We start from the raw sequence: 16,129 nt of genomic DNA on the forward strand, positions 1-16,129 counted from the left end.
CTCCCCACTCTGCAGCCCTGGGGCTGGGGCCAGATCACTTCACTCTCCTCTACTGGCCCCATGGGCTTTTCCCTCTGACTTTCCAATTTATCCTCAGTATTTTGGGGTCATAAAGTCTGGAAAACACCATAGGTGTGAGAGATTCAGTCTCCCTAAGGCCTGCTTAGGTCCCTTCTGTGCACTTGTGGCCCACACTGGACTGTACTCTGTTCCCAGAGTGGCATGATAGACACTTCTTAGTGACCTTCCAGGCTGTCTTGGGCTGGAGATTTGCTTCACTCCATCCTTCTGCGGATTCTGTAGCTCCAGAATTTGTTTAGAGCCATTACAGGTATTTCATTGGGATCAAAGGAGCACTCTAGAAAGTTCATGCTGTTACTGAGCCATCTTGGCTCTACCCTAAATATTTATTTTTAATAAATTATTTTTAATTCCAAATTCTTTCCCTCCTTCCAGCCTTTCCCACCCATTGGAAAAACAAAAAATAAAAAACAGTTATACATGCAAAATCATGTAAAGCATATTTCTATATTAGTCATATTGCAAAAAAAATAAGGGAAAAAGTTGTACTTCAATTTTCCCTCGGAGTTCATCAGTTCTCATTCAGGAGGTAGACAGAATTTTTTTTCATGAGTCCTTCAAAATTATCTTAGATCATTGTATTGATCAGAATTGCTGTCTTTCATAGTTGGTCATCATTACAATACTGTTATTATTATATACAAGGTTCTCTTTCTGCTCACTTCACTTTCCATCAATTCATATAAGTTTTCCCAGTTTTTTCCTGAAACCATTCCCTTTAGCATTCCTTATACCACAATAGTATTCCATCACAGTCATATAACACAACTTGTTCAACCATTCCCCAACTGATGAACATCCTCAATTTCCAAAGATTTTACATCACAAAAAGAGCTGCTATAAATGTTTTTATACATATAGGTCCTTTTTCTTTTTCTTTGGGATCTCTTTGGGATACAGAACTAGTAGTGGTATTGCTGGGACAACAACTATGCACAGTTTTACAATCCTTTGGGTATAGTCCCAAATTGTTCTCCAGAATGGTCGGACCAGTTCACAGCTCCACCAACAATTTCTATTTTTTCACATCCCTTCCAGCATTTGTCATTTTTCTTTTCTATCACTTAGCCAATCTGATAGGTATAAAGTGGTACCTGAATTGTTTTAATCTACGTTTCTCTAATCAGTAATGATTTGGAGCATTTTTTTCATGTGTCTATAGATAGCTTTGATTTCTTCTTCAAGAAACTGCCTTTTCATATCCTTTGAGCATTTATCAATTGGGGAATGGCTCCTATTTTTACATTTTTTATAAATTTGATTCCATTCTCTATATATTTGAGAAATGAGCCCTTTATCAGAGAAACTTGCTGTAAAATATTTTCCCTGGTCTCATGTTTTTCTTCTAACTTTGGCTGAATTGGTTTTGTTTGTGCAAAAACTTCTTAATTTCAGGTAATCAAAATTATCCATTATACTTCCCATGATTCTCTCTATCTCTTATTTGATCATAAATTCTTCCCTTATACATAAATTTGACAGGTAAAATTTTCCATACTCCTCTAATTTGCTAATGATATCACCCTTTATGCCTAGATCATTTATATATTTTGACCCTTAAGTTAATGTGTGGTGTAAGGCATTGTCTCAGGGAAACATTTGGGGATGAACTTATCTCTGCTCTTCACATTTTAAATCTCAAGTGGTTTTTCTCTTCTACCTATTTACTAGATTGGGTCTGGTCTTGGACATCTCCCCCAAGACATTCAAAGCTTTGTTTGCCACTGCCATGAATTTCAAACATGATAAGACTTAAACTTTTGCCTCTTTCAACCAAGATTTCAATATTTTTATAACAATGGATTTAGACAATTGAGGAAAATTATTATTATACTGTATCATCTAATAATCAATATTACTGTGTAATCTATCCTAGTCCCCAAATTGACAAAAGTCAAATTCCATTTCCCTGTCTAGCTCAAAAGACAGTCTTTTCCAGTCTGAACTAAACGTATGATTGAATAATATGATCACTCCTAGTACCCAGGGCATTTGCTAGCTAACCAATTTAAAATAGGACCCTTACTTAGTTTGAGGTAATCAAAAAAATCTGGTTGGACTGGGCCCCTCCCCCAGGGATGGCTAGCCTGTCCTTGCTTCTCCTTGTCAAAGTTAGAGGTGATTTGATCTCCCAGGGGAAGACTACTCAGGGATATCCTGGTTGAGATGATTCTGATTTTCTAACCAAGATTACTAAAGGCAGCTGAGGCTCATAAACCTGTTGAAAGAGGAAGTAATAGGAAGGATCTGTTATAACTCTTAATCCATTTCCTCATTAAAATATTTATCAATCAGGAAAGGTCCAAATGATGCACTGTCAGGCCAATCAGAAGGAGGACACATCTAAGGTTTAAAAGACCCTGTTGTCCTCACTTGGGGTCTTCGGTTATTGAGCAAGGCCCTTGATCCAATTTATTAGCAACTGTTAGTCTAATTAAATAAATTGATCATGCTCAGGTCCCTGGCTTTGCTGAGGTGGCCAGAGTGACCCATGTCACAACTACACACATCATTGTTAATAAACTGTTATCTTTCCCTAGAGAAAATCTTGCCTCAGTTAACTTTGGTGTCATTTAACTCACCAAATACTCTTCACTGCCCTGAGGATGATAGATGACACCTTAGCGGTTACTGAGTCCAACCTCATTTTGCTGATGAGGAAACTGATGCTTGGAAAAGTGAAGTGACTTGCTCAAGGTCACACAAGTATTAAGTGGCAAAGGTGGAATTTGAACCTGGGCCACACCAACTCTTTTTCCATGCTATCACATGTATTAGCGCCTATCTATTATAGGGAAAAAAGGAACACTCTTCCTAATCTAATTTCTCTACCTCCCAACTATTTAAGACATCCTAATTTTCCACTGAAACATTCCAGTGATTTGCTCTGAAGCTGGATAGAATAATAAAAAGAGGAGTAATTTTAAAAATATGTGGGCTTAACATTCTGTAGTTTCTAGATCTGATCATATTAATGAGAAAGTTAAAATTCAAAATCATGAAAATTTCTGTGAAGTAGGAGTGCACTCAGACACCTGTGCTTGTGTGAAAAGCAGCAGGCTGTCACTGTGCTCCCCAAGGTCAGAAACCTCCAGAGAGCCAGTGAGCCCTCAGGTGACAGCTTTTAGAATGTTCATTCTGGGTTTGAAGACAGAACATTTTAAATGTTGCCAGAAAAGAAAATTAATATTCTCCCTAGAACTGAAAGGTAAGGAAGGGGAATGTGAAGTGCTTCTGGCACATCTGGCATGGAAGGGGAACATTTCCCTCAGATCTCAAAAAAAAAAAAAAAAAGAACATTTCACTTGGTCTATTCTAGTGGCAAGAAAGCATCTTTATCTGTTTATGGAATCCCTGTAAAATTTACAGGCATTGTTCCCTTCTGCAATCTGGAAAATAAATTCGTAAGATTGTTGTAAACAAGTCAAGGTAGAATTGCTACACAGAGCAATCTGTTCCCTTGAATGGAATTTATATACCCTGAGATTAAATTTTGAACCACTGATCTTCTCACAGAAACTATTAGATTCAGGCTAAATTTTCAGTGGTACTATGGATCTTAAGTTATAGGAACCCCTACATTGCCACACTATTACCTGTGTGATTTTGGGCAAGTGATCTCCCCTCTCTGTGCCTCAATTTCCTCCTCTGTAAATCTAAGGGACTGGAATAGATGACTTTTAAGGTCCCTTTGAACTGCAAGTCTACATTCCTGTGATTCCCACTCAATGTCATGCGTATTAAATCACATTCCTGTCTTTGGGTCCAAAAGCAAGTTGGTTCTATACATGTTGCAATTAGTCATTCAATAAACATTTATTAAGTGCATGCCATGTCCCAGGCACTATACTATGTGCTGGGGATACAAATGTAAAAACAGAAGGTCCCTACCCTCAAGGAGCCTACCATCTAAAAAACAGAAAAGGAGGGTGGGTCAGAAAGGTGGTGACCGCCAACGGGGCATGGTGGAAAAGCTGAGCCAAATGAAAAATGATATATTCTGAGCTGAACTCCTTCATTAAAAAGAGATTTTACCGTTCATGTGCCACTCTCCAATCAGAGGGACAGAGGATAGTGAGGAGATAGATGCTGATGGGATCTTGCAGTGTGATAATCACATAATGAATTCTAGCCCAAGACCCCCAAAATATTTTGTTGCTGAAGAGGAATCCTGCATTGTGATGAAAGCTATTCTCACTCAGTGAATTCCTGAGGTTGGTTCAATTTTGGTTAAATCCTTTGGATTTGGTTCTTACTATATCATCTAGCCTGAAAAGTATCATCTCATTTTTCTCATTTTTTTGATAGATTTGAGATGGAAATAGAAATTAGAGAAGTCACTATCCTACTATTATTCCTTTATAATTAATGCTATGTGGACTTGTGGAAGTAGATAAAAAGACAATTTTTACTCATTAAAGGAAAATATTGAGATGTCAGCTCATCTTCTGCAGACCTCTTGAAAACATTTGCAGGACATCTTTAGTAGCTGACAAGATGACAGAGATAGCATGGAATGCATCTTGCCATATGGTTTTTATTTCTTCTACTAAGTCTTTATATTTTGAAAGCTTTTCAATACAAGTGGTTTGGAAATTCCAAGTATTTGGTCTAGTGGCATCTGTTAAAAAATGTTGTTCTTAAATATTTATAAATGAGGGTTATTTCCAAGCTTTGGAGACTTCGGTTCTGTTTATTAAAAGGTCATAGTTCCCCACACAGTTTTATTTTAAATTCTTGAAGCTATTGATGGGAGGGGAGGGGGTTACAGTTATAATAAAGTGATTTTTCATGCTAGTTTATACCTGAATTTCAGTTGTATAATTCTAGCCACCTAATCATGTCTAAGTATCTGGTACATGTTAAATGTTTGCAACCTGCAGTGATATGTTGCACAGTTTCCACCATGTCATTGCATAATCTATATTAACCAATTAATCAATAAACATTTATTAAGCTCTTACTATGTGCCAGGCACTGTGCTAAATGCTAGAGATACAAAAAAGGCAAAAAACAGTCCCTGCCCTTGATGAGTACAGTCTAAAGGGGGAGATACTACGTAAACAAATATATACAATGCAAGCTGTATACAGGATAAATGGGAAATAAATAACAGAGGGAAGGCACTAGAATTATGAAGAGTTGGTAAAGGTTTCCAGTAAATGATAGCATTTTAGTTGGATCTTAATGGAAGCTAGGGAGGCTAGTAGTCAAATTGGAGGAGGGAGAGCCTTCCAGGCATTGAAGACAGGTAGAACATATGCCTGGAGCAGATATGTGTCTTATTCATGGACAAGCCAGGAGGTCAGTGTCACCGGATTGAAAAGTACATGTTGAGGAGAAAGGTGTAAGAACAGTCAAAAGGTAGGAGGGGACTTGCTTTTGAAGATCTTTGAATGCCAAACAAAGCATTTTTTATTTGATCCTGGAGGTCATAGGAAACCACTGGAACTTACTGACAAGGAAGTTAATATCATAGGACCTGCACATCAGGAAAATCACTTTAGTGACTGAATGAATGGATGGAAGATGGATTCAAGAGGAGAGAGACTTGAGGCCGGCAGACCTACCAGCAGGTTATTGCAGTAGTATAGGCATGAGATGATGAGGGTGATGATGGTGGCAACATCAGAGAAGAGAAGGTGACATATTCCAGAGATATTGTAAGGGTGAATAGTTGCCCTCTACAGTCTAGGCAAAGTAGGAAGGGGAAGGGTTTAGAGGAAAAAGATAGTAAGTTCTATTTTGGACGTATTGAGTTTAAGATGTCTACTGGGCATCTAGTTCAAAATGTCTGAAAAGTAGTTGGAGATTGGAGATCAGTAGAGAATTTAGAGCTGGAAAGATAAATTTGAGAATCAGTATAGAGATGGTAATTAAATCTACAGGAGCTGATTAGATTGCTGAGTAGAGTAGTATAGAAGAAAAAGAGAAGAGGGAGCAGTACAGAACCCTGAGGGACATCTGTGATTTGATCAATAAGTATGGGCTTCCTAAGGGTAACCTTTTTATAATTTTAGTAGTAATGACCTGACCCTGAATTGTTCTCACAAACTCCTCCATATGTACAAACAAATGTATAAGACTCAGATATTTGTTCAACACTTCATGAACTTAGCCATGAATCTGTTAATGTGGATGTTGCTCACGTAGAACCTTTGAATTCCACTCTTGGATCTAGCCACTTCAGAGGTTCCACACAGAGATAAACCACTTTCAATTACATGTGATAAAAGTAGTGTCACATGCATACAATTAACTTTTACCATTTTTTCGTGAAGTAAGGTCTGTTTGTTTCAAAATTATTTCTGTAAATTTTTAGCCTGTTTATCATATAACAATGAGAATATCTATTGATTCTTTTCCTGATTTGTCCATATGAAAGTGTTGAGAGGCAGAGTGAATAGTGCACTATGCCTGATGGGAGGAAAACCTGATTTCAAATCTGACCTCAGATGCTTACTAGCTGTGTGATTCTTGACAAGTTATTTAGCCTATCTTCCCTAGTTTTATCATCTATAAAATGCACATAATAATAGCACCCACCTCCTAGAATTATTATGAGGATAAAATGAGATAATATTTGTAAAGCACTTTTCAAACCTTAACTATTATAATTATTGTTCTATAGCTACTTGGGGAGATGCACTTCATTGTTTCATTATTATTGTACAAGTTTTCATTTGGACACCTTATAGGTCTGTTGTAGCCCATTCTGCTATTCCAAAAGCATATATGAAGACTATTATTGCACAGGTACTAATTGTCCTGTGTGTATTCTTTCCATTAAGCTTTTATTTCAGGATGTTAGTCAGTCTCTTAACATACACGGCCTCAAGTTTCTCCTTGATAGTATTATGATCAATAGGTCTTGCCTGGATTAACACATTTATTAAGTATAATCTTCATCTTTTGGTTTGATTTGACTTCCAAATTTAAGATCAAAGTCTTCAATCTTTATTTCTTCTTAACATCCCTAAGAACTTTACAGTTGGGGGTGGAGCCAAGATGGCGGAGTAGAAAGATGCATATATTCTAGCGCTTCCCTCACAGTCTACAAAATACCTGTAAAAAATGACTCTCAACAAATTCTAGAGCAGCAGAAGCCACAGAACAACAGAATAAAAGAGGTTTCCAGTCAAGGGTAACCTGGAAGGTCAACAGAAAAGGTTTATCTCACAGGTTGCTGAATGGAGCAGAGAATAGCCCTGGCCATGCAGCACTGGGAGGGACAGCGCCTGAACAGACTTCTGGGGCAGAATTCCCAGCAGGGAGGGTCCCAGATCCCTCAACCCACAAGCAACAAAGAAAGCTCCAAAGGTCAGTGTGGGAGGATGTTTCCAGCTAAGTGAGAGGGGAACAGGGTTCCCCCAGCACTAGCCCAAGGTGGCAGCAGCAGTGGGAGGTGGGTAGCTACAGTGGCCGAGGAATCAGCCTGGGTCCATTGTCCAGGCAGTTCAGCTTAAAGCCTCTGGTGGAATTGAGCAGCTCATCCTGAACCTCAGACCTCAGTGGTGGTCTCACCCCCACTCAAAGCCCTGGGAGAATTGAGCAGCTGATTTGAATCTCAGCCTTGTACTGGGGAGAGGAGAAGCACTAGAACCCTCCTCTTGACAAAAGATTCAGAAGTCAAGTAACTGGCTGGGAAAATGCCCAAAAAATGGGAAAAAATGACCAGAGAAGGTTATTTTCTTGGTGAACAGATGTCTCCTTACATCCTTTAGGATGAAGAAGAACAAGGCATACTGTCGGAGGAAGTCAAGGTCTCTGCCTCCAGCACCCCAGAAATGAATATGAAATGCGCTCAGGCCATAGAAGAGCTTGAAAAGCATGTAAGCAACCTGCTAAAGGAGAACTAAAAAAATGTTGAGGAAAGTAACACCTTTAAAAAGAAACTAACTCAATTGGAAAAAGAGGTCCAAAAAGCCAATGAGGAGAAAGAGGCTTTAAAAAGCAGAACTAGCCAAATGTAAAACAAGGTTCAAAAGCTCACTGAACAAAATAGTTCTTTAAAAGAGAGAATCGAGTTCAGGGAGGCTAATGACTATGAGATAAACCAAGCAGTTAGAAAACAAAACCAAAAGTTTGAAAAAATAGAAGATAATGTGAACCATCTCATAGGAAAAATAACTGACCTGGAAAATAGATCCAGAAGAGACAATTTCAAAATTATGGCATTACCTGAAAGCCATGATCAAAAAAGGAGCCTAGACATTATCTTCCATGAAAATATCAAGGAAAACTGCCTTGATATTCTAGAATTAGAGGGCAAAATAAATATTGAAAGAATCCACTGATCACCTCCTGAAAGAGATCTTAAAAGAGAAACTCCTAGGAATATTGTGGCCAAATTTCAGAGTTCCCAGGTCAAGGAGAAAATACTGCAAGTATCTAGAAAGAAACAATTTGAGTACTGTGGAAATACAATCAGGATAACACAGGATCTGGCAGATTCTACATTAAGGGATCAAAGGACTTGGAATAGGATATTCCAGAAGTCAAAGGCACTGTGATTAAAACCAAGAATCACCTACCCAGCAAAATGAGTATAATACTTCAAGGGAAAAAAATGGTCTTTCAATGATATAGAGGATTTTCAAGCATTCATGATGAAAAGACCAGAAGTGAATAGAAAATTTGACTTTCAAATACAAAAATCAAGAGAAGCATGAAAAGGTAAACAGGAAAGAGAAATCATAAAAGACTTTCTCAAGCTGAACTGTTTACATTCCTACATGGAAAAATAATATTTGTAACTCTTGAGACTTCTTAGTATTTGGGTAGGTGGAGGGATTACATACACACACACACACACTCACACACACACACACACAGAATACAGGTTTAGGTGAATCAGAAGAGATGATATTCATAAAAAAATTAAATTAAATTAAGGGGTGAGAGAGGAAAATATTGGGAGGAGAAAGGGAGAAATGGAATGGGGCAGGCTATAACTTATAAAAGAGATAAGAAAAATCCTCTTCAATGCAGGAGAGAAGGGAGAAGATGAGAAGAGAAAAGTGAAGCTTACTCTCTTCACATATGGCTCAAAGAGGGAACAACATGCTCACTAAATTTGGTATGAAAATCTATCTTACACTACAGGAAAATAAGGGAGGAAGGGACAAGTGGGGTGAGGGGGATGATAGAAGGGAGGGCAAATAGGAGAAGGGAGTAACTAGAAGTAAACAGTTTTGGGAAGGGACAAGGTCAAATGAGAGAATAAAAAAAAGAAGGGGGACAAGGTAGGATAGAGGGTCATATAATTAGTGTTACACAACATAATTATTATGGTAGTCTTTTGCAGAACAACACATATATAGCTGGTATTGAATTGCTTGCCTTCTCCATGGGGATGGGTAGGGAGGGAGGGAGGGAGAGAAGTCGGAATTCAAAGTATTGGAAACAAATGTTGAGAATTATTATTGCTTATAACTGGGAAATAAGAAACACGGGTAATGGGGTACAAAAATTTATCTTGCCCCACAAGAAAAGAGAGAAGATGGGGATAAAGGAAGGGTGAGGTATGATAGAAAGGAGGGTACATTGAGGGAAGGGGTAATCAGAATGCAAGGTATTACAGGAAGGAGAAAGGGGAGAGATGGGGAGAAAAATTGGAACTCAAAATTTTGTAGAAATGAATGTTGAAATCTAAAAATAAATAAATAAGAAAAAGCAGCAAGTATATTACAGTCATGGAGGACAGACTGCAAAGGCACAGAGACAGAAGATGGAATGCCATATTCTGGTGATGGCAAATAGATCAGCTTGGCTGGACGTTAAGCAATGAATGTGAAATGTCTTGAAAGGTTAGATTAAAAAAAAGAGAACTTTACACTTATTGGGTCCAAATGATATTTTGATATCAGTGAGGAAAGTTTCTATTTGGCAAAGCAGCAGCTTAATGTGTTTTCAGTGAAGCAATGTAATATAACATCATCCATATTTGTAGAATGATTAATTTGATATTTGGGGACTTTCTCTTTGACTTGAAAGAGATGGGTATATATTGAGTTATATTTAGGAATGAAATAATGGCTTTAAGCTTAGGTGGAATCCCAATGATCATAAACTTTCTCATAAAATGTTTTATATGAGTTGTCCTTTACATTACTGAGTTAGTGATATATTTAAATAGAGAATAGTTTTCCATATGGAAATTAAATCCTTGAGGGGATCATTACTAGTTGTCCTGACCCATGTTTTAACCATTGGACACTAGTGATTCTGGAAGAGATACTGAGGCTGATGACTTTGCACTTAGCACCCTGCCTCACTTAAATCCAATTCACTTGCAAGCTGAGATTTCACCCTCTTGATGTCATTGATCCTGTTTGAGAACAATGGACAAATAAAAAACTATTTGATATATTTGCAATACATGACTAATCCATGAGCAAAGAACTGAATCAAAAGCTCTATAGTAATCAATAAAGGTGGAACTTAGATTATAGAACTTTCAGGCCATTTGTACAATAATCACTAATTTGATCATGAGTTTTCTTTATACCCCTAGGTCTTTTGGAATTTTTTGCTCCTTAATCAATATGTAGTTTTCTTATAAATGTTTACCAATTTTTGAGCAATACAAGCAATAACTGTTTTGTATTAAATTATATAAATGCATATTGGCCTATATTTAGAGGAATCATTGGTATTCTCATCTTTTGGTAAAAAATATGATGTTTTCTGTTGAGATAGAATCAAGTTTGCACTAGAGAAAAGGCTAGTAAAATATTTTCTTGTGAATTCACTCACCACTGTAAAACATTTAAGCCAATAATTCCACTTTTTCAGAAAAGCTAGTGTCAGTTACCTCCTTTGTCATAACCAATTTGCCATTATTTATATTAACAGTACACTTTTGATCCATCTTGCATTTTTATTGTATGGGTTTTCCTCAAGCAATAGAGGAGACCATGGGTCTTTGATGGTTTTCTCAAGCCACTGCCATTGTGGTATTCAAGGCTCATCTTTAATATTCCTAGACGGCTCCACCTTTCCTCTAATGGTTCTTCCCACCTTAATATCTTTATCATCCACTGTTGTAGATATTGAACTGTTTTTATATTCTTTCACAAACTTGGGGAAATGCACTGATTCATAATGGTTATCCCAGATACTAATTTTTTTAATTACTTATTTTTTTGGTAGAGTTGACCTATTAGTTGGATTTATACCAATGAACTCTAAAAGTGCTTTTCCAAATTTCATTATAAATATGTCAATCTCTTAAAAATTATTCAAGACACTGGCATTATCTTTGTCATTCACTTTAGTTTAAAGAGCACTTTTGAAATTTGTGTGCAGTGTGCATTTTTAATGCCTTCAAGGTTCTTGAACTTGCCTCTCATTGAACTTAAATCACTCTTAAATTTCTGTTCTTTTTATATCTAATCTGGCCTTAGGAATTAAGGGTCTTTTAAAAATAATTGCTCTACATTGTTCTGCAATATAATAATAATAATGATAATGATAGCTAATATTTATATAATGTTTATTCTGTGCCAGACAATGTACTAAGCACTTTAACAATTATCATCTCATTTAATCCTCAGAACAACCTTAGGAGTTAGGTACAGTTATTATTCTCATTTTACAGATAAGGAAACTGAGGCAAATAGAGGTTCACTGACTAGCCCATGGTGTGAGCACAAGCAAGGTGGGATTTTTGTTGTTTTTTTCTTGGAGTTCAGTTTCCCAGGCTCATGCTAAATTGTAAGCATCTGAAGGATTAATCTCCTTTGAACCCTGGTAATTCACAGTTGTAACATATCAGGTGCTGAGTCACATAGGTTTTCAGACCTTTTGGCTCTGAGTCAATCAGGTATTTAGTGACATAGGCTTTGGTGCTTTTTGGCTCTGAGTCTATTAGTCAAAAGTGTACATGTGTATGAATGTGTATATATATATACATATATACACATATGCATATATGTGTGTATATCTGTGTGTATACACATATATACATACATGTGTGTATGTGTGTATATATGCATATATAGATATACATAGAGAGATAGATATATTCTGAGGTGAAATATTGCCTTGGTACTCACTTATGGGAAGAATGTTTTGCCTGAGGTCTTACTGATTTCCTGGACAAGACTCTGGGGAGCTGTTGTTAAAGGGCCCCCAGCTTTGTGATCCCAGATGTTGGCTCTCTCTTGTTCTCATGATATATGTAAATAGTTCTATTACTCTGTTAAGACAGTTGGAGACCTGTCTATTGGATCACTCATCAAGGCTTGAAGAGAGAGGAGACCTCTGTGGTAGAGAGAGGAGACCTCTGATACCAACCCTTGTGAGAACACTGGAACACTGGACTAGAATAAAACACTAAAGGAAAGTATGGGGTTTAGTGGGACTTGGATTGTTGCCTGTTGTTTCCCAGTTATTGTATTACTTTTCATAGAGACAGGGTTTGAGTGGAGTAGCCCTGCCCCAGACTATGCTACAGGGGTGGAGGCCTTACTACTGTTTCATACCCAGAGCCCAGACTGCAGTGGCCCTTCCCCATGTAAGGCTCATGGAGGACAAGCAGCCCCAGAGTTGTGGTGGTGTGGGCCACAGACAGAAGCTAGGGGCAGGGGCCCCTGAAGCCTGCTGTGCCTGGACCCAGGCAGGAGCAGGAAGAGTTTGGAATAAATCAGTCCCTTCCCCCATGTCTATAAGACATGGAGCAGGAACAGAGAGCTGCCTGCCTGCCCAAGCAGGAACTGGGAGCGGTCAACCCCTGGACCTGCAGGAGGAGGAACCCAGGAACTCTGAACTCAGCCCCAAGTCAAGATGGAGGGCAGGAGCAGTGAGCATGCTGTCCTGCTGTGTTCCCCTGGGATGGGTTAGGACCCAGGAGGTAGAGTTGCCCATAGTGGGAGGGGGGAAGTGCCATAATCCCCCGGGGACCCACCCTTGTGACTTTGTCGCCCAGCCACCCTTCAGGACTTGGAAGCAGGGGCTCGAGCAGTTTTAGGACTTGGACTCTTTGGGTCACTAGAGAATGTGTGCACCTGAAAGTGCCAGTTAGGAGTCTGCAACAGCAACAAGGGGAGAAGGACACACCCCCAAGAGGACTTTACTTAGACACTCTGGATTGAGGGGATTATAACCTACTGTGACCTAGGTGTGGAGGGTGTTAGGTTCTCTATGATCCCTGGGGATGTGTTGTGTTAAGAGTAGACCCTGGCCTGGGATTCCCTGATTGTATAAGCAAGCTGTGTTACTCCCCAAAGACTCTGACCCCCAAAGAATTTATAAGGTAAGGGGTATGCTATGTTATGTTACATGCTTTTGTGTCTGTTTAAGGCAGTGTGGTCACCCTGCTAATAAGTTGCTATGTTGTTATGAATTGTGAATGCTTTAGTTTCTTGAATAAGGTTCAGTTTTGCATAAATAGAATGCTTATTATACTGGGGCAATTCAACCTTAAACAAGTATATGTGTATATACATATGTATGTATATGTGTGTGTATGTGTGTGTGTGTGTGTGTATTCACAGCAGCAGTCCTCAAGTGTGCTGTGTTGATTGACAACACAGCTAATAAGTGTCTGAGATCAGATTTGAACTCAGAATTTCCTGATTCCCAGACCTAGGACTCTTTCCACTGTACCATTTAGCAACTGGGGAAAAAAAGGAAATTTCTCTTGTCAAAAGTGGGATTTGAAATAAGACTTGGAGGAAGCCAGGAAAACCAAGAGGTAGAGATGAGAGAGCCAAACATTCTAGGCATAAGAGGCAGCTAGTGCAAAGAAACTGAAATGGTGCATGATGAATCATGTTCCAGGAACCACAAGGAGGCTTTTGGAGCTGAATCTTAGAGAATATGGAGAAGAGCAAGATGTAAAATGGCTAGAAAAAAAGGAAGCCACTGAAGTTTGTTGAATAACATGGGCAGACAGATGCTTTAGGAAAATCACAGCTGAGTGGGAGATGGATTGCAGTGAAGAGAGGCTTGAGGGAGGAAAACCAAATAGAAGGCTATTACAACAGTTCCATTCAGAGGTGATCAGGGACTGAACCAAGGCAGTAGTTATGTGAGTGGAGAGAAGGGACCATCTCCAGGAAATATTGTGAAGATAGAAGAGAGAAGTTTTGATATTGGATTCAATATGTGGGATGAATGAGAGCATGGATTAAAGGATGACAATAAGACTGTGGGTCTGGGTGAATTAAAGGGTGGTGGTACCTTGAACAGTAATAAGCAAGTTTTGCCAAGGAAAAGAAATATATAGACTCTCAAGAAGGGTTAGGACAGGTGAGGGGTTTTCTCAAGGAAAAGGCAGACAGAATGTTATGCTGTTATATCAAACAAACCTAAACTTATCACCCTTTTCTCTTCAGATTTCCTCCTATCATATGTTAATTTTGATCATAATATGTTTATTCCAGGAAAATGCCATGCCACCATCATCAGTGCCTATACTCCCACCATGACTAACCCTGATGAAGTCAAAGAAAAATTTTATGAAGACCTAGAGGCCTTTATCGTCAATGTGCCAAAAGAGGACAAGTTTATAATTCTGGGTAACTTTAATGCTAGAGTAGGATCAGACTACCAGACTTGGCAAGGAGTTCTAGGGAGGAATAGAGTTGGAAACAGCAAGAGCAACAGTCATTTACTGCTGAAGACTTGTGCATCACATGACCTTCTTATCATCAACACTGTCTTCAGTTTACCTAAACACTATAAAACCTCATGGATGCACCCTCGCAGCAAACACTGGCATCTAATAGATTATGTGATTGTAGGAAGAGATAGACAAGATGTGAGAGTGACAAAGGCAATATGTAGTGCAGAGCGCTGGACTGATCATAGACTTATCCTTTCCATGCTAGATATTCACGTTCATCAAAAGCTCCACCCCCAAGGTAAAATGACTACCAGAAGAATTAATGCCCACAAATTAGAGCTCTTCTTTGAGTGTGAACAGTTTGCTGCTAACTTGGAGAGAAAGTTGAGCTGACATACAGTTGGCAACAGTGGAGCAGAAAAGGAGTGGGCAGCTCTCAGAGATTTGGTGTACAGCACTGCATTTGCTCATCTGGGTCAGAACACTCACAAACACCAAGACTGGTTTGATGAAAATGATGGGGAAATTCAGAAGCTGCTAAACAAAAAATGAGAACTCCACAGGATTTACCAGCAGGATAGTTCCTCCACTTCTAAGAAGGCAGCATCTAATTCCATCAAAACCAAAGTACAAGCAAAACTTAGAGAGATGCAAAATTCCTGGCTCAGTAAGAAGGCAGATGAAATTCAGTTTTATGCTGATAATAACAATCCAAAGCACTTTTATGATTCGTTGAAAGTTATTTATGGGCCAAACATTTACGGTGCATCACAACTACTCAGTGCTGATGGAGCCATATTGATTAGTGATAAGGACATGAACCTAGAGAGATGAGTTGAACACTTCCATAGTGTTCTCAACAGACCATCATCAATCAATGCTGAGGCCACTGACCATTTATCTCAGGTTAAAGTCAATCCCTCCTTAACTGAACTTTCAGGTGAAGAAAAGGTTTTGAGGGCCATTAGGCTCCTTTCATGTGGCAAAGCACCTGGTGATGATTCTATGCCAGCTGGGATTTACAAGGTAGGGGGACCACTGCTCATACAAAAGATAACTGAAATTTTCCAGGTTATATGGCAAGAGGAGGTTATTCCCCAGGAGTTCAAGGATGCTTCCATTGTCCATCTATATAAGGGTAAAGGGAATAGATTGTCATGCAACAGTCATAGAGGGCTCTTTCTCTTAGTCACTGCTGGCAAAATTCTTGCTAGAGTTCTCCTTAATAGGCTAACCCTTCACCTGGAAGATGGGCATATACCTGAGAGCCAATGTGGCTTCAGAAAGGACTGAGGAACAGTTGATATGGTGTTTATTGCCTGACAACCCCAGGAGAAATGCCAGGAGCAGAACAGAGGTCTATACACAACATTTGTGGATCTGACCAAGGTCTCTGATACTGTTAGTCATGAGGGCTTATGGAAAATTATGTAAAATTTTGTTGCCCTGAGAAATTCATTAATATTGTATGTCAAT

Source organism: Notamacropus eugenii, chromosome 4, assembly GCF_028372415.1.
Source record: "Notamacropus eugenii isolate mMacEug1 chromosome 4, mMacEug1.pri_v2, whole genome shotgun sequence".
In the NCBI taxonomy this organism is placed as follows: Eukaryota; Metazoa; Chordata; class Mammalia; order Diprotodontia; family Macropodidae; genus Notamacropus; species Notamacropus eugenii.